The sequence below is a fragment of the Megalops cyprinoides genome, chromosome 25 (assembly GCF_013368585.1).
Source record: "Megalops cyprinoides isolate fMegCyp1 chromosome 25, fMegCyp1.pri, whole genome shotgun sequence".
NCBI classification, from domain to species: domain Eukaryota; kingdom Metazoa; phylum Chordata; class Actinopteri; order Elopiformes; family Megalopidae; genus Megalops; species Megalops cyprinoides.
Window position 1 is genome coordinate 18515944 of NC_050607.1, and position 18721 is coordinate 18534664.

Below are 18721 nucleotides of genomic sequence, written 5' to 3' on the forward strand. Positions count from 1 at the left end.
CAGGGAATGAATATGGTTTATTACTTTTTTCAAACAATATATAAAGACGTTGATATCAGAGATACATATTTTTCCTCACAATGGATGTTTATGGCTGATGAAAAGGCAAGATGCATAGAAAAGTCTTTTTGCTGCTAGACCCCTTGTGTCTTAACTATATATGTATATTTAGGTGTAGATATCTGAGAAATATATGATGGAAAAATGTACAAAGCATTAATTTAATAGAAAAATATGAATGACAAAGCAGAACATGCTGGCTGTGCATGGATGTTGTAATGGTGTGACGTTCCCCATGGACCAACGTGAAACTGCATCGCTAACGTACTGACCAAGATTTAATTTGTATGTAGTGGGGTATTTGGTTGCTTGATAAAAAAAATATATATATTCCCGTCACAGACAATCCTATCGGTTTATTATGGTATAGCTGTTATGAATGTTTAACATTGAGCACAACTGAAATATTCATTTGCAAACACGTTGGCTACATAGCCATGTTTTCCTCAGTGTAGAACATAGAAGGAAGAGCTATCATGCTTTATTTATATATAATATACATTTTCTTTTTCAGCGTATATCATTCTGGAGGTGCATACAGGTGCACCTGCATCCCCTAATTAGTTTGCACAATTAATTATGCCGTAGAATGTAAAACGGTACTTCCCATTCGCGAAGTTATTGCATTTTAAAGGTTCTGTCACAGACTTTCAGTATACAGTAATATCCGTTTGCTGAATGGACACATTGTAGTAGTACGAAGGGGGGGCACGCGTTCGGAATTGCATGCTGGGTAGCGTTACTCTTGTTCGAGCACGTGGCTTCTTGTCAGCTGTTCGTCGTCTCGCGCCGTTGGTCGGTCAAGTGTCAAGTCCTGTCGGCGGAGACCCTTGATTCCTGTTACCACGGAAACCTCAGGCAGGGTACCACTCCACTCCCCGGCCGCCATCCTCACATCTGTTATCAGACGCGCTCATGACGTAGCAAAAATGTGCAAACCCCCCCCCCCCCCCCCCCCCATTTGCATCAAATGCACCATTGTCGCGTGAACATTCCCCGGTTCTAACCGTGGCAGCCTCGGTTAATGTTACATGTTTAAAATTGATGTCGCACGTACTACAGGCTACGATTTCTTTTTGTCTCTAAAAGAAGCTGAAAAAAAAAAAAGTAATAAAATAAGTTCTGGAGTTTTGCAGTGTCGTAATGCTGACGTTGTGGCCCGGCCTTGTTCGGGGCCCAGGTCCTACCTGTCACTCGCTGTGCTACGTGTCGTTCTGTCGCTGGTGTCCCGTGCGTCGACTCACCTGTGTAGAAATCGGTGTTCTTCGTCCAAATGAACTCCCCAGGGTGCGTCTTACCCATTTATTTGTCGTCCGCGCAGCCCGAAACGGCTGCGGGTTGCACGCAGTTCCAGTCACGGATAGCTCCTCGCGCCCCGGCGTCACCTCGCGCCGTTGTTGCATAAACGCATTTATGCACCTGCCCGGTTGATGACATATTTAATCACTTCAGCGGAAACGGTGGTGAAACCCGAACGGGGACAGTGCTGATGCAAAGATGTCGAGGAACTGGAAATCACCCGACTTTCTGGTAACCTGTGGCAAAGGAGGACTAACGTTATCTTATGACAATATGATTGGCGCGCGCTGTGATGATACATGCTTGATTACAGTCGCAGGTTTGCTCCTACAGTGTTAAAATATGAAAGAGTTGGCTGCACGGTACAGGTTTTTTACATGTGCCAACCTAATATTCTAACCAAATCCATAGGTTCTGTTGATGTAATTCTATGCAACATAGACTACGTGCTTTGAATGCATTTTCTTAACATATAAGATTTAAGCAAACATTTTGTCTGAAAACAACATATCTTATAAAGATAATATTCATTTCTGTTTGTATATAACTAAAAAAAAAGAAATATTGATATTTTTCTCTTTTTTAACCTACTAATTTTGAGTCTGATGATGCCCATGGAGTTTGTGCACTTTAAGTTTACTCCTGTTGTTTCTTTTTTAATAAGTCATGTTTGTTATATGCAAAAATGTAATTGCACAAAAAAGCTTTTTGTTTCATTGTTTTGTTCCAGATAGTCGAGGAAGGAGGAAACTAATCATTGTTAAAAGGGCATTTTTTTGGCTAGCAGCACAATAGGTGTGTGTTTGTGGTGTTTGGAGAAAATCTGTGTTTAGAACAGGTGTGTTTTTCTGTGTTTAAAACATGGATACACGCTGCAGGAAGGATGAAGATTCCTTGATCAACATCCTAAGGAGATGGGGTCATATCTCCCGCATTATTTTTAACACTTAGTTTCAGATACCTTAGCTTTTCGCTACCTTTTTTTAGGCACTCCCAGTTAAATAGTTTTATTTTTTCAGTATATGTAAAATGGAACAAAAAAAAAAACTTTTTAAGTGAACAATCACTAGATGTTCTGTTGAAGATGTATATCAGTTGAAATTGAACCACGTTCATTTTTTTTAAATACAAGCTATCACCTTTTGGATGCCGCATAATTCAATTTCCACAAAAAAATATTACACCTTCAGTTTCCTTGGCTGTGCTATTGTTAGGGGGTGACCTGGAAACCAAGGAGTCTTACTGCTATCCTGAAGTGAACTGTGCGAATGTGGTTTCTTTGTTTGTATTCTTGTAAATACATAGATTTTTTTTTTTCTATGAGAAGATATCAAAACATTTATTTGGTCTGGCATTGCGCATGTGAGTGTGAGAAAAAAGGAAATTCTCTTTGACTATCTGTATAGTGACCCAGTGATGTAATCTGGTGATTATATGATTGGCTGAACAAAGTGTGTCCTGTAAACCCGTCCAAATCTGTACAGCAAACCCTTCACAGATTACAAAAAAATACCAACTTGAGTAGTTGCCGGAGAATTTAAATGTTTTCACATTGGATGTTGCATGTATCCTTGGTGGTTTGTTAATATTTTTTGCTTCCAGATTCAATTTAAAAAAGAGAGAGAGAGAAAAATGTATAAATTTATTTAAAGCAGTATACTGGCTGTACAAAGATATGCTTGTAAAATCTGTCTGGGTTTTCACTCTGTGTAAAAATGAGAAACAAAGAATCTAATGTCATGGTTTTGTGGTTGTACACAGGATGTATTGAGATATTATGCAAATTGTGCTGTAAAAAAGGCTGTTTCCCTGAATCTAAAAAAAATAAATATGAAAAAAATTCTCATCCATATGTATGCGGCTGGACATTTCATTGGTTTGCATGTTTAAGGTGCTTCAGTTGATATGAAATTCTTAAATTAATTTCCTAAGTTCATTCTACATATCAGAATTTTTCGTTTTCTGGGTATCTCAGATGTATTCAGCACTCTAAGACCTCGTTATGAACCCACCCTAGGTCAAATAATGTAACTGCAACATGCTTTGAGTTCTGAATTCAAGCAATTCTTTTTTCCCCATGTCTAATAGAGCACTGTGAGGCTTAATGATGCCTGAAGTTAGCCAAGAATATTGTGTGCAATCTGAAAAACATAATTCTTAGTTCCACTCAGAATGAAGGCCTCTTAAACAGCAGTCCTAATAAGACAACACCCCCAACAACCATGTCATAAAGACCCAATGCAAATACTGAAATTCAGAGTCAGGGAGGTAATTGTGATAAATATCATTTTTTAACTTGTGATATATGTTTAACAAATGTCGCACCTGTTCTCTGTTACCCTGTCAGTACGTGCATTGACATTGTAATGGCTAAAAATAATCGCTGACAGATTTCATCAGACATGAAATATCATACGTGGCCACAAGATGGCATCAAATTCCGTGAACCTTAATTTTCCCACGGTTTTAACAAGTATTCTGTCGGTTTGCGCAAAATAAAACATTTAGGGTCTCAATGTCAGGTCTTTAGTTAAATGTGTGTTTCTAATCAGACTAATTAGATGAAAGTTCTTAAAAGTTCTTACATCAATTTAAATCAATTTATGTAAATAAATTTAAAGTTCATTTAAATTAGCCACCAAACAGTGCATGCAAGAAATGTTCACATTTCTAATGCATAAATCCAACACATAGGCTGTATTCGAAACCGCCTACTGCATACTGTGTACTGCGTACTACACAAGTATATACTGTGTACTGCATGCTATTTTTCAGTGTAGTACCCAGTATGTGACCATTAATCATTACAATTGTAGTATGTTACTTTATCAAGTGAAATCATTGCGAGTTTAGAAACGTCCAGATTTCCTCACGGTATTTTCCAGTTAGACGCCACTTGCATTCTCACGAGTGAAAAGTATGCCAGTGTGCCATTCTCTGAGTAGCCCTGATTGAATCGTCTTGACTGCTCATTGCAAACAGCTGGATTGGATTCCAAACAACTGCAACAAAAATTGGAGGGATAGTGGCCAACCAGGTCTTGCTTTTGTGTTGCGTTAAGAAGAGGACTCTTACAGGTAAAGGATCATTTTATCCATTTCTCTGTAATGGACAGTGGATAATGTAATGGAATACATCGCAGTCTAATCCTCAATCCACCAGTTAATGACTGTTAAAAGGTACAGTGTTAAAGACTGTTTTTAATCTGATAGATGATATTACTATCCAGGAATTTGCAATAATTGAGTGAGGTGTTATTTTGAACCCATCTGAATCAGCTCGAGGAATGTAAAAAGGCACCAGAATATCACAGCAAGATCCTCATACATATCACCTGGATGGCCTGTTAGTAGGCCCAGGTAATCTAGAGCACATCCACTTCATGTAAATATCAGTGGATATACTGTTATGCGTTAAGGTTGAGGGACAGCTTCATCCACCAGGCTGTTAGGAAGTTGAACTCTCTTCCCTCCCTCAGCCATCTGCTCCAACACAGGACTGAGCTTTGAACCCCCCCCCCATACTGAAGCCTGGACTATTCTCCACCCATCCTTACTCCCAAACATTAATCATCACACACACTCACACAGATTTGCACAGTCACTTTACTTATATAAACAGTCTACATCGTATTCCTGTGGAATACGTAGTTATATTCATATTTTTTATATTTATTCTTCATATTTATAAACCTACAATGTGCCTGGATGCCCTTGCTGTAAATATGTGTAATTTGTAGCAATTCTTGTTCTTGTCTCTCAGTGTCTTCATTGTGTTATGTCGAACTGTTGTATTGTCACCGTGGGCCTGAGAGAAACGCAATTTCAATCCTCCGTATGTCCTGTGCATATTGGAGAATTGACAATAAAGTTGACTTTGACTTTGACTTTAATACACGCATTATGTCCTGAAACACAAATTGTGTGTGTGCTACACTTCTGAAAAGATGAACAGCTAGCTGAAGCTTTGCACAAGTCACTGTTAATTGTCACACCGCAGTCTTGAATAGTGTCAGTTTCAGTTTTTTACCCAAGCACAGTGTAAGGTTATTCAGCAGCATGCTTGCTTTGCGTGCCCTATCCTTCGAACACCGTTGGGCCCTGTTCAGATGGTTGAGTCAGTGCTATACCTGTGATATGCACTAGAGGGAGCCAGACATCACAACATTAACAGGCAAAAGCAATATTGGCTGCAGGAACCTCCATCAGCCTCTTGACTGCGTACACAGAAGGTGTAAGAGCGTCTTGCCCTTGCCAACTGATCCTGGATCAGAAACAATGCAATTTTACATTTAATGGTTGGTTTTAAGATGGTGGTGGGGGGGAACTAATACTGATCTCAGAAAGTTCCCAGAGCCACACAGAATCATGGAATACTGAGAGGGACAGCAGAGTTATCAAATCTATATTAGCATGTAACTGGCAGCTCAATTTAATGTACATTAAAACCTCGACATATGAAATGGCATGTGTACCAGCAGGACTATGAGTAAAACAGACTGTCAATCTACAATCTGTCTCTCTGGCCATCTGTTGCAGGCTGAAGACCTACCTCGTCAGGCTGCATCTCGGTTCCACCTCAAGTCCGCACCCCCTAACACCTGCGACCTGTGGTATTTGATGTTTATTTTACATGTTGTATTGTGATGTATTTTGGATTCTGTGTTGTGGCTGATGTATTGTAGTATACTTGGCCTCTGTTCCCTAGTCAGGTTGCACAAGTTAACTTGTGGCGGGGCTTGAATGATGTTATGCTCACACTCACTGGTCTGAGAGTGTTGTTAGCCTGGTCTGACACTGTTGCTCATTCATCTTGAATGGATACACTTATGTTCTATTGTGCTGGAAGTTGTTCTGGATAAGAGTGTACTACTGAAGCAGACAGTACAGCTGCGGTTCTGGTTCATAGATTTACCCTCCGAAGGACACTGTTTACTGTTTTTTTTAGCTCACTCTCACCTCTTAATTGCTCCATAACAAACTGCCAGACTATTACTCATTCTGGTATTAAACTTATTGCAATAAACCATCACATTTTAGATTGTTTCCTCCTTTTATAAGAAACATTCTGTGGGAACATATTTTGGGCAAAGCAAGAGTGTAATAATATGCGGGCAATTTAAAGAACTGGATCAATTACCCCAGGGGCATCGGCTGGATCAAACTACCCGCTTGCGTATGACCCGCCGGAAAGTGAGCTGGACACCCCCGCTTTGATCTCCCATGCGACACAGCCAGACCCGACAACCTGTGCCGTGGAGTTCCACCAGCGCTGTTATTTGTTCCAACCGAACCCTTAATTACGTAATTAAATCAATTATAAGGCACAGCAATATGAGAGAGATGCAAGTAAAAGTAATTCTGTGAGATTTTTCACGTCAAATATATATACTACAGAGAGAAAGACATGCTAAACGAAGTAGTGATGGATTTTTCCTTAACAGCCCTTCTATGATTTCCCCAGCGCGCTGTAATGTCAGGAAAGGCTGAGAGACACTGGTGATGCGGCTGGAAGTAATTGAAAGCCAGCGCATACAGTAGGAGCTGATACTGTCACATCGCCACACTTCACTTTGCGCCTGAACCTGACATTACTGTACCGCTAATGAATCAGAATCAGAATTTATTGGCCAAGCACGCTTCCACATATATAAGGAATTTGAAGATACAATGTATTGTGATGTATTATTATTGTATGTGTAACCGCTATGTAACTTTCAGTTCAGCGATCTTGGGTAGGTTATAGAGTGAGACACTCGGGACGGGAGACAGCGTTCACTCCTCAAGCGTGTCTTTATTGTCCGAATAAAAGAGGTAGCCTGCAATACATACAACGAGCGCTGTTGCAGCTGTTACATATGTATTAATTTGTAATGAATGTTTTTGTTGGGAAAGTGATGCACCTTATGACGCGATCAGTCTGGGGGGCTTGGCGTATCAATCGTGGGCCTCGAGCCCCAAACTGAATCCCTTCATGTCCAGATTAATTGGCGCACCCAAATATTTTGCTCCTCTGCAAAACCATCCGCTTTATATCGCTTTGCCGGGCCGTGCTGAAGTAACAGGCCTACATATTGCGGCGTGCGTGTAACCCTCTGTGTGGTCCATGCGGGCTGACTTTGAAGATCAACATCTCTCATACAATGGGTGCTGGCCCAGATTCGGTACCCGCTGCTTAGATTCCAAAACGAGGCAGAACTGGGACACAGCAGCCAGTCGCGGCATTCGTCTGTGTGAAGTCTGGTGTAGCGTTCATGTTCTTCGTGTCGGCGATTCGGAAATTGTCAGCCCTCACACCGCATACTCTACGATGCGCCATGAAGGCGACGGCTCTTTAATTGGTGTAGCGTAGCCTGAGGGTACAATGATGCTTCGGTGTGCCATACGCACACATTTCCGCATTTAATTATCTACTATGACAGACTTCTCTAATGACAACTCGACTTTTCCAAGTAGTCATGTCACTCAGCTGATTTCAAGATTTTTCTCCCCGCTTCTTGCCAAGTAAATCATAATCTCCATCTGAAGTACTCTCTGTGGTTCAGAGTCTGCTTGTATGTTTTGTACTTGACAGAAGAAGAGAGGATGCCCCTAAGCTATTTTTATATCCCTATACAACAGCGTTGCTGTCCCAGTGTTGAATATTTTATTACCATTGGCGGAGACACCAGAATCTTAAATCATGTTCACACACCCTTCGTCTCATCGTTTCTCAGACTCCTCGAATGCGTTAAAGTGCCGTCCAACGCTGTTGCCGTTACATTTAAGTTCCATAACCACATCGTTAAGGATTCCCAGCACCGATACGTCAGATGCGCTCTGTGTAAACTGAGTTAAGATATTGATATTACAATGCAAACAGTAGCTGCCTTAAAATCATGGCTGTGCTCCTTTTTCAACACTCTGCTGTCGCTGAACATATTATTCAAGTGGGGGCATTCGTTCAGACGTGTCTCGTCAGATTTCTGTTGTGCGAAGCTTTAATCCTCTTTTTGCGACGTGTTCGGAATAGCAAATTCACGCGTGCGTGCTGTTCAAAGCCTCCTGCTCAGAGCGTGGGCCGATGTTTATTGCGCCAGCCCGCCTTGATCCACGCGTGGTCGCCTGTGCCTGGTCAGCCACTGTCGCATCCGTAACCCCCTCCACCCCCCCCCCCCCCCCCCCCAGCCAAACCCATTCATGCAACTGCCATATTTTCTCCTCCAGTGTATCCCTCTGAAACATGACAACCCCAGAGCCAATCAAATGGATTTCTCCAGTCACCTGTGAACCCATGAGATAGCTCCAGCAGGGAGAACATGTCTGTGACACAGTGGAGCCAGGAGGAAGAAATTACTGGCTGCAGGATGGAGGAAACTGCAATTGATGCAGTTTCGGGGCCTGAAGACCTAACGAAGAGAAGGCCCCTTGCCCTAACCCTCAATGAACTAGCCCCTCTCACATGATTTTGATCTGGTTTAAACCAAGGGAAGACATTGAAAGAGGCTAAGAGCATGGTAGTCTTGAGGGGCCTACTGCAAGAGCTCCAGCTCCACCCTGAGTTTATCTGCAGGTTAGAAAAAATGCAGGAGCGAGGTCCATGGACCATGCAACTGTATATCTAATCCACTAGAGGGTGCAACACAAGGTGTTCATGCCATTGCACAGTTGATGATATTCCCTGACTGTCTTCATCTGATACTGTATGTGTGCCACCATCCCTCACACTATGTGGCAATTTATTAGTTAAGAATGTATATATAAGCACATACATATTGCCATTATTCAACACCCATCCCAAATGGCAGCTGAAAGGGCATAATTAGAATGGCATTTCTACAAACAATTCAAAGGACTTTGGGGAAAGCAACAAAATGCATGTCACCTATTATTGCCAAGCCAGCTCTAGTATTGTTAAGAATAAACTTAGCTTTAATATAAGAAATTAAACAAATACAGCTCTGTAAATGGTATACTCATTCAAGTCCTAGCAAGATATAGTGCACCACTTGTAACTTTGATTAATAACTCTGGTTATTTTCATGACCCTTTTACAATTTTGCACTGGTCACATTATTATTTTTAAAACCTATGTATATATGCGATATATATCCAAGGTGCTCATGCCATTGCACAGTCAATGATATTCCTATATATATAACATATATAATTGCACAATATTAATTATATATAAGTGGTTTATTGAATATTGTTCTTAAAAATGATCCCAGATCTGTTTCAGATGTCAGAGTTTGCCGATATACTTGCACGTGCCAAACTGCATGTCCACTAGGGGGCGCCTGCTTCACATCCCTTTCTGCAGAGTTACCATTGATGGAACAGTTAATTCATTAACTAGCTTGTCAGCTACGTCAATCACATGCAGGCACAAGTGTGTCTGAAATCCGCAAAAGAAAAAGATCAAGGTTTAGATGGTAAATCTTATACTACCTGTCAAGTGAATATTCTGTGTTTTACAGACTGTTTCTGCTTAAACCAGGAGCTGTATGCTCTAGTCTAGAGCAGTGTTTCTCAATCCTACTCCTGGAGGCCCGCTGTCCTGCATATCTTCTATCTATCTTTGCTCCAAACACATCTGAATTTGAAATGACTAACATTCTCTTGATTAAGTCAGGTGTGCTCGGCTAATCAAAAGTGCCACTGATGAGTCCAGTCAGGTAGGTAGAGCAGGGAAAGATGGAAAACGTGCAGAGCGGGGGGGGGGGGGGGGGGGGGCAGGAGCAGGATTGAGAATCAGTGGTCTAGAGGAAAGAAAATGGTTATATTTGCAGGGGTGGGGAGGGTTGGAGGGGTGAGAATTTCAGTTATGAGGGAAAACTTGAGGCAGGGTCTTAGTCAATGATTCTCTCTTGTTAGATCTGAACTCAAAGACACAAGGGATGTATCAAGATTTTGGTGTTTTACCCAAAGCCTTTATTAAACTCAACACTAGCATGCCCAGTTGAAAACTTTAGAGGTCACTCTCCCCATTATTAAAATGCTTCAGGTTTGTCCCAGCTTTGTAGCATTTGTGACCAAAAAAACAACAATAGCATTATATTCCAACATTCTTACCTTCTGTTTTTTCATTGACTTCATTTTATTATTTTCTACTTATTTTTAGTTGTTTCTTTTGGCTACGTTCATTCTTACATTTCTACTGTAATGTTCTCTTGTAACTGCATGTCTAGTGCAATGCAGTTTTACTGATCTCCCCAAAAACGTTATTGACCAGTTGCAGCTAGTCCAAAAATGCAGCAGCCCGTGTTTTTCACCAGAACCAGAAAAGCTGAGAAAACGCTGAGCTCTCATCCTTACAATGCCCCCCCCCCCCGTTCCTTATAGAATAGATCTTCAGATACTTTTACTTGTTTACAAGGCACTTAATGGCTCGGCGCCAGAATATCTCACTGAAGTTTTAACCTTTCATCAGCCCACTCACGTTCTTAGAGCTGAACATGCCAGCCTCCCGATGCTTCCTGAAACTGCTAAAGAGAGCAGCTTTTGGTTTTTAAGCCCCAAAGGTGTGAGACTCCCTTCCTCTCACCCTTATAGACTCACCATCAGTCAAGGTTTTTAAACCTTGTTTAAAGACATCTGTGTTAACGCCGATTTTAATCGATGTATATGTAAGTTTGTATTGTCTCGTCTGTCATGTTTTATGATTTTTGTTCAGCTGTTAACTTCTATTTTATTTGTTCCTTTATCTGTTAAGCACCGTGTGATGTCAGGGTTTTCTTTGAGTAGTGCTCTACAAATAAAATTTATAATCATAATAATCGTTATTAATAGTAGCATTACTAACATTATCATTATTATTATTGTTACATTATGACCACTGTGGAGGTAAATTGAAAAAATTGTGATGAATTTCTTGTTTAGTTCTTTGCAGGCAGTGAGATACCCAGAGAGTCATGATGGGGTTTCTGCTCATTTTCGCATTTCCATTATATTGTGGTCTCTAAAGCAATATGTGTTTAGGTTTTATGATCAAGCGTGCTGCTGTTTACCTAATGCAAGTATAAACAGCTGTACAGCTCAAACAGTGGTCCTGGGCCGCATATGCCCAGCGGATTAACTAGCGCCGTTTCTGGGGTTTATCAATACGTCTGTGACGGGGCGGGTACGCGCGGCTTCGTAGCCAGCGATGCCGTGCCGTAGCTCTTGCCTGCTGCAGTCACGCCACATTTTGGAGACGACCTCAATCGGTGGATGATTTTTGCTTTAGATAGCAGGGTGACGTTCTCGTGGCAGGATGCGGCAGACTGTTTTAGAAGCGGTGACACGCTCCTTTGATGAAACCGCAGCTTCCCCGTTTTAAGCGCGAACGTTAAGCCTCTCCAAAATTCACAGGACCAGAAGGCGAGGTGCACGTCACACCCTGACGTAGCGCGATGGTTAGGGACACGGGGTCATTTCTTTTTCAAACACCACGCTGGGAAACCGCTCACTAAACCGACACAGGCCGGTTTCTGACAGCAGCCCGAACACGTCGCCCGGGCCTCAGCTTCAGGGTCTCTGAGGAAAGCCCATCTGGCTTTAAGACCCGATGATTCACCCAGACTGATGAGTTTCCTCCGAGTGCCGTGTCCAAATAATCCTCCATTAGTCTCCAGGAGTGCCTCCACTTTCGTTGAGCAGGATTTAATTACAAAACGACGAGCTGTTTTTTGTTGTCGGGGTCTGTAAAGAAACAATTACAAGGCCTGCTGGATATTCACATCATCCTTGAAGACTTGAAATGCAGCTTTATTTTTAAAACTTGCACTCAGGGCCCTTTTGGAGCGATTGAAAAATATGCTTCAAGGCTTGGACTTATTTATGCATTTGCGGTGAAGGCTGTAGCCTTTATTTCAGAGGCAAAAATAGCAGTTTTGAGGGAGGGTTATAATACGTGTTTGTCTGAAAGGACATAGGGCTGAATGCAATAAGACCCCCTTTGTAAAAGAGTTGCTCCAGACCATAACCAAGAGGTACTGGACTACATGTACTTCTATTGAAGTCCTGCCTTCAAGCCAAACTGTGGCCTACTGTCAAAGTGTTTGAAGTGCAGCTGATACCACAGGCTTGAGTTGGCTCTGAGATTTCTCCTTTCAGTTGCGCCACACGTGTTGTGTTAGAACCCGCCATTATAATGACCAGTGAATGTCCCTCTATATTCTGTGCCACTGGACTCAAAACTCAATCTGAGATAATCATATGGTGATTATAGCCCCTTTTGTGTAAAAGCGGTCCAGTAGTCCTGGACCGAATGCCCCTTCCACATACTTCCAAATGCCATGGTGGATGGCTCCGTCGGCAGACGCCAATATCATGTGGCAATCGGAATGGGGTCAAATAACAGCCAAGCTCGATATCGGCGAAGACCAATAGGGGTCCGCCTCTGGTTCGCAGTGGAGCTGGTTGTCATGGGGATGGAGCGTGGTGTCGTGCTGTGGGACTGCCTCCGCGTGGGGGGTGGGGTGGGGGGGGGGGTGTGAGGGGCGGGGCATGACAGCATCGACTGTTTGTGGCTTTCTATGTTGGGGCAAACAGCCCCTACCAGCGTCATTGGTTCATATATCTTGAAAGCCTATGGAATTAGCATACCTGTGTGACTGCCAATGGCAAGGCACCAGAGCTGGAAGACTAAAGAAAGGGCATATGCATAGTGTTTGTAATCAACCTCGGTGACTGCCTATCACAGATACAGGCACGACTCCACCAGAAAGGCACCCGTGCTCTCCTCGTAGCCTCTGCTACCGGGGGCTCTTTCATCTTTGCTGCCTTCTCACTGCTGCTTCAGATAAACTGCTGAATGGAGACATTCTGCTCGCCTGTCCGAAAAGATGAATTGCAGTAGCATTACTATTTAATTTCTGCCTGACAGAAGTTAGTTCAGAGATACTGAGTTCAGCCCGCTGAAATCTCCAGGTCCTCCTTAGCCCAGTTTCCATGAGTAAAATTCAAGAACGTACACACACTCACAGCAGTCAGTATTGAAATCTTACTGACAGCATAAACCCCTTTAGATGCGGGGGTCTCATTTTCAAAGGGATCCCACACAATGCTCAGAATCTTCATTGACAATTGTTTGGTGTATGTTTATTCAAATCGTGCAAATATGTTGCATTTGACAATTAAATTACATTAAGGTACATTTTGCATGGCAGCATAAAAATCATGACTCATTTCTGCTTTTGTTTTGAATAATCATGTTGTTTTCAACAAATGGGCCTCTTTTACCAAATGGACCAAATGGGCCAAATGGGTGAAAGGTTCAGGGATTTACAAGGTCCCTTGTGTCATTTCCCACAATACCCCTGTCCTCATGCCACAGCTCCAAAAACGCCCACTCCCCGCGGCAGAGGAAGCAGTAGGAATGATGGGTATCAGATTTATTCATCAGAAAATCACTCCATAATTGCAACATTGAGCAAAATGGGAATACATACAGATTTGGATGCAAAGAACCACTGTTTGCATGCTGTATTTTGTACAACATTTAAATTTTTGCTTGCAAATTCTGACCCAATTCCCTTTACTCACACTGCGCATGGTACTGTGACCATCAATGAAGACACTACAAGACAAGGTAATAAATTTAGATGGGGACTTCCTGCATAAACAGTTATTTGTTTGGGGCATTTTTTATTCAATTCTTGATTGTGTTACCTTAATAACGTGCTACCTTTTTAATGCTTTACATCAAAGCGTTATGATCTAATTGAATTCCCTGAGGTCTGTCTGTGCACTTAACGTAGGTTTGACCCCCTTGTCAAAGCTCCAGCTGTCAGATACGAAGGGACTTACTGTCATGGATGGATGATTTTTCAAAGGAAGGCCGTTGCTAAGAGAGGATCAGCTCAACTAATAAGGAGCTATATTAATGCCTAAAGAAGCCTGAAGAATACATATCCCTTCCCCGCTGTGAGGATATACCAACACCTGAGAGGGGATGGATTCTAATGTAAGCGCATATGGACTCATTGCATTCATTTAGCAGACGCTCTTGTCCGGAGTGACTTCCAGCACGAGACAGAACAGCGTGGGCTGTTAGAAGGCGGTCTTCAGGAGGTCGATACTCAGAGCCGATGGATTTCCACAACACAAATAGAGGCCACAATGAGAGGACACAACTGCTGCATGTATCAAAAGGGCGTGCAAAAGTGTGAAAACCCCATCAATACCTCTCCAGGTGGGGTGAGGTTCTACTTCCCCTTGAGAAAGAACACAAAGAGTACATACTCAATACTGTCTCCTGTTGCCTTTTTTTCTGCTATGGCTAATGGGAGCATCTATTCACAAGAGGATAACAGTTCATACATTTTGGAGTGTTTTTAAGGTACCAGAGATGCAGCATCATTTGCCTGAGGGAGGGCGGGATGGAAGACGTGCGGCTTCATCCGATTTTCTTTTTCTAATGCTGCTTTTAGCTGGGAGCCAGGGACCACTGGAGGAACCGGGGATTTGGGACATCAAATGCCTCTCCGGGGACACTGAGCATTACTAATGCATCGATGTAGCCTGGATGAGCGATGCTTACTTATGAATGAAAATGTCAGGGATTGACCTGACGGATCAGAGTTTTTCAGGATACGGTTCTGTAATTCTGAGATTCATCTGTATTCCATCCGTGAAAGAGGCCGTTTTTTTCTCTTTTTTCCGAGGGATTCTTGTAGACGGATAATGTTGTTACATTCTGTCTTTTATTTCAGACTGAAAAGTCTGCTCTGCCGGTGGAGGTGGACCATTTTTATTACGTTTCCCGAGCACGTAGAGGGGAAATAGAGAAGAAAACCTAGTGTTCCCCCAAGCAGCCCGGATCACTTTATGTCTGTGCTGTTTTCACTTTCATTCTTGTCTCTTCACTGTTGTCGATTTACTTGTCAAGCGCAGAGTGGTGTTGGAAATATAAGGGAGAAAAAAAAGATTATTCCAACAGCCGGACATTAAGACAGAAGGTTCCAGGTCATGTATTGATTTACGCAGAGCTGTCCAACTGAGATGGTGGAAAGTGTTCTGGTTTGGGCTTCGGCGGGGGTATCTAAATATACGAAACCTAATTTGGAGGATCTAAGTGGCCCATTAATGGCTCAGCATTCCTGTCCAGATATGCTAGGCGCAGAGTATCAGATTATTACTCCAGATGATGTATCATTTTGATTTGGGTTTTACTGACTCTGTTTGATTTCCTGCAAGGAATCGTTTGAGTCACATCTGACAGCTCCTTTTTTTTTGTTTGCCACCTGCTTTGGTTACTGCAAAGCATGCTGACTGAGCCTCTTTTCTGTAGGCCGGGTCGCTTTGAGTGTTTGCCCAATAAGAATCGGCCGGGATCGTGTTAAAATGAACCAGCAGCAGTCAGGCCATTAACACGCGGGATATTCAACAAACAGAGCTTATTAAATGTGAATGTTCACTGTTGTGCCTGACAAACAAGGAAACCCAGCTTGTTTGTCCAACACGGCCTCTGTATCCTGCAGGTGACGATACAGGACCTTTGTGCCAGGCTTGCAGACTTGCACAGTTCGGCTAACTTGCCTGACCTCTGTCAACAAAATTAGATAGATACCATACATTCTACTCCCCTTATGTTTTACGTTAACAGCAGTGTGGCTTAAGATTCATGACTAACTGACATGAAAATAAAACCCAGGGAAGGTGTTTGGTTGGACGCTCTGTGAACGGAACGGCCTCACGCACACAGGCCACGTCCAGCTAAAAGACTTCCCCCTGGGATTCGCTTTCAAACGCCTGCTGACTTTTTCAAAAAGAGAATCTGAAATGGGCCTGGAGAGTCCGTGAGATCTGCAAGTGTGACAGACGATCACCGGGAGGTTTGTTTCCTCTCAGATCGCAGGGGTTCCTTTTTAAAACGTGAAGCACGCAGCGGTCAGTACACGTGAGGAGATTGGAATGAGTTTATGAATGGGAGCTCGCGAGCATCTTTTCGGGCTCGCAGCCTCGCTGCAGGGCATACGCCGATCGGGGGAAATGCTGTAAGCGGAGTAACTCTCTTCCCTTCTGCATCATTGACCACTCGCTCAGGTGACACCACAAACACTTGTAAGGTCAAACGATTATCGCCAGTCGGTTGCAGACAGTTAACGGCAGCACTTGAAGAATTGCTGTGCCAGTTTAATCAGGTTAGCTCATGCCACGGTACCACATTAACTCTAATTGTACACTCTATTGTAAAAGTTAAATGAACAACAGTGTCAGACCAGGCTAACAACATTCCCAGACCAGTGAGTGTGAGCATAACACCATTCAAGCCCGACCACAACTTGTGCTGTCTGACTAGGCAACAGAAGCCAAGTATACTACCATACATCAGTCAGTAGAAAACAGAATCCAAAATACATCACAATACTACACATAAAACATCAAATCCTAGTGGTAACAGCTTTTAGGGGGCGGGAATTTAGGTGGAACCAGGATGTAGTCTGAAGAGTACCAATATCTCATGATTTTCTTGCCTCATCTCAAAACAACCTGATTCAGAACACATTTTAAAACCTTGTTGTCATAGAAACTATCATGCTGTAAGTGAAAAACAAATTTATTTTGTAGAAGAAATGACAAAGATATGCATGGACATAGTTTCCTAAGTTGCATAAATTGAGGGGACTGAGAAAAAAATGATGCACCAGTTCCTCCAAGCAAACGTGTTTCAAACAGTTTTGAGTCCAGGTTCAGTGAAAGTGCAGTGAGTTTAGTCTTCCAATTGTTTCTTCTACAACAGTAGTGGTTGCTGAAAATAAAAATAAAAACATGTAAAATATTAGATAAAAGATGCTTGAAATTCACTACAGGAAGGTAAGAACAAAGCACACTGTGGTTAGATTGACTCTGAGCCAAAAACGTGTCCTTGTTAAATTAGCTCATATTCTGAGTTTCTGACTTTCTTTGTTTCATGTTTGTGACAGCAACCTTAAGATGACTTCAGTGAGGTAAATCAAAACTGTTCAGAAATGCTACCCTTTTGTTGCAAACTGCCTTCAGTTGTGGCAGACATAGACCCAGGACGCAACTGACAACACTGAGACAGCCATCAGCTGTTTGTTTCCCTGGGCTAAAAAAATATCATTAAATTCACAAAGGCCTCCAGTGTACATCCAAGTTAATCAAGAAATGATTTTAATAAAATGTAAATCGTTATTTTGCCCTGCAAGTAAACTTTAATGAGTTTGCATGTGTTTAGACAGTTAATGCACTTTTCGTTTTCCTATTAAAAAAAAAAACTGAAGCAGAGACACTGTGCTTCACATCTCATTTGTGGAGATTTCTAAAAAGTCTTTTTATTTTCGCTCTGGTCTATAGGCCTACTCCTCGCTCTCTCTATCCCGCCTCTTTGTGATCCAAATGTCATCCCGGTGTCCTCGAACATTCAGACATATTCACGTTTCGGAGTCCACAAAAAAAAAGCCTCGTATCCTATGGACCCCGTCGATGAAGTGCAAATGGAAGGGCCAACAAAAGCCCTCGAATAAGGAGATGCTGGCTATTTCAGTCTCCCATGCCCCCCCCCCCCCCCCCCCCCCCCCACCACCCATCCACCCCACTCCTCTTCTACGTCCTCAAAAAAAGACGGTCTTCCATTTCTGCCATTGTGATTTCAAGGCCCTTTCCTTTCATTCTCTGGCCCCCGCTTTGCTACATTTTCATTTCTCATTCCGACTGCGGCGCCTCTCGGAGTCTCCAAGGTGCGTCTGCCTGGCTGAATACCCACTCACGCGGGCGCGAGGAGAGACGGTGCGCGGTTGCTAGGCGACGGCTGCACACCGAATCCCCCATAGCACGCTCGCTCGCGCGGCCCCCACCTGCATCCGCGCGAGCTATTTATTTCATTAATATCCCGTCCCTGAGATGAAAGAAATAAGCCCCAAAAAACACATGTTGAAGGTACTGAGAAGGTATTCAGATTGCGCGCGACAACATCCACCCCCCCCCCCCCCCCCCCCCCCCCCGACCCCGGGGAATAAATTAAGCAGTTTTATCACGCGTAGGTCCTCCAAATTAATTGACTTTCGGAGCGGACTCCGTGTGAACCAATATTAGTTGCAGTATCCATCTACTGCACAAACAAAGGCATTAGTTTGAAGCGTTGAAGAACGGTAAAAGGACCCTTTCCATTTTTTCCCGCAAATATAGTGTGGTTCGCACAGTTATAAAACTGGCACTGAAAACGATAAACCATTAACACTGCCATTTACATTTATTTTACATTTACATTTGTTCATTTGGCAGACGCTTTTATCCAAAGCGACTTACAAGTGAGGCAGAGTACAAACAAAAACAAAAAGCCATATAATTTCTAATCATTATTCAGTTAAACATCAAAATAATTTATATAGGTTTTAAAATTGTTTTTATCGCACTTTTTTTTTTTGCTGTATTCA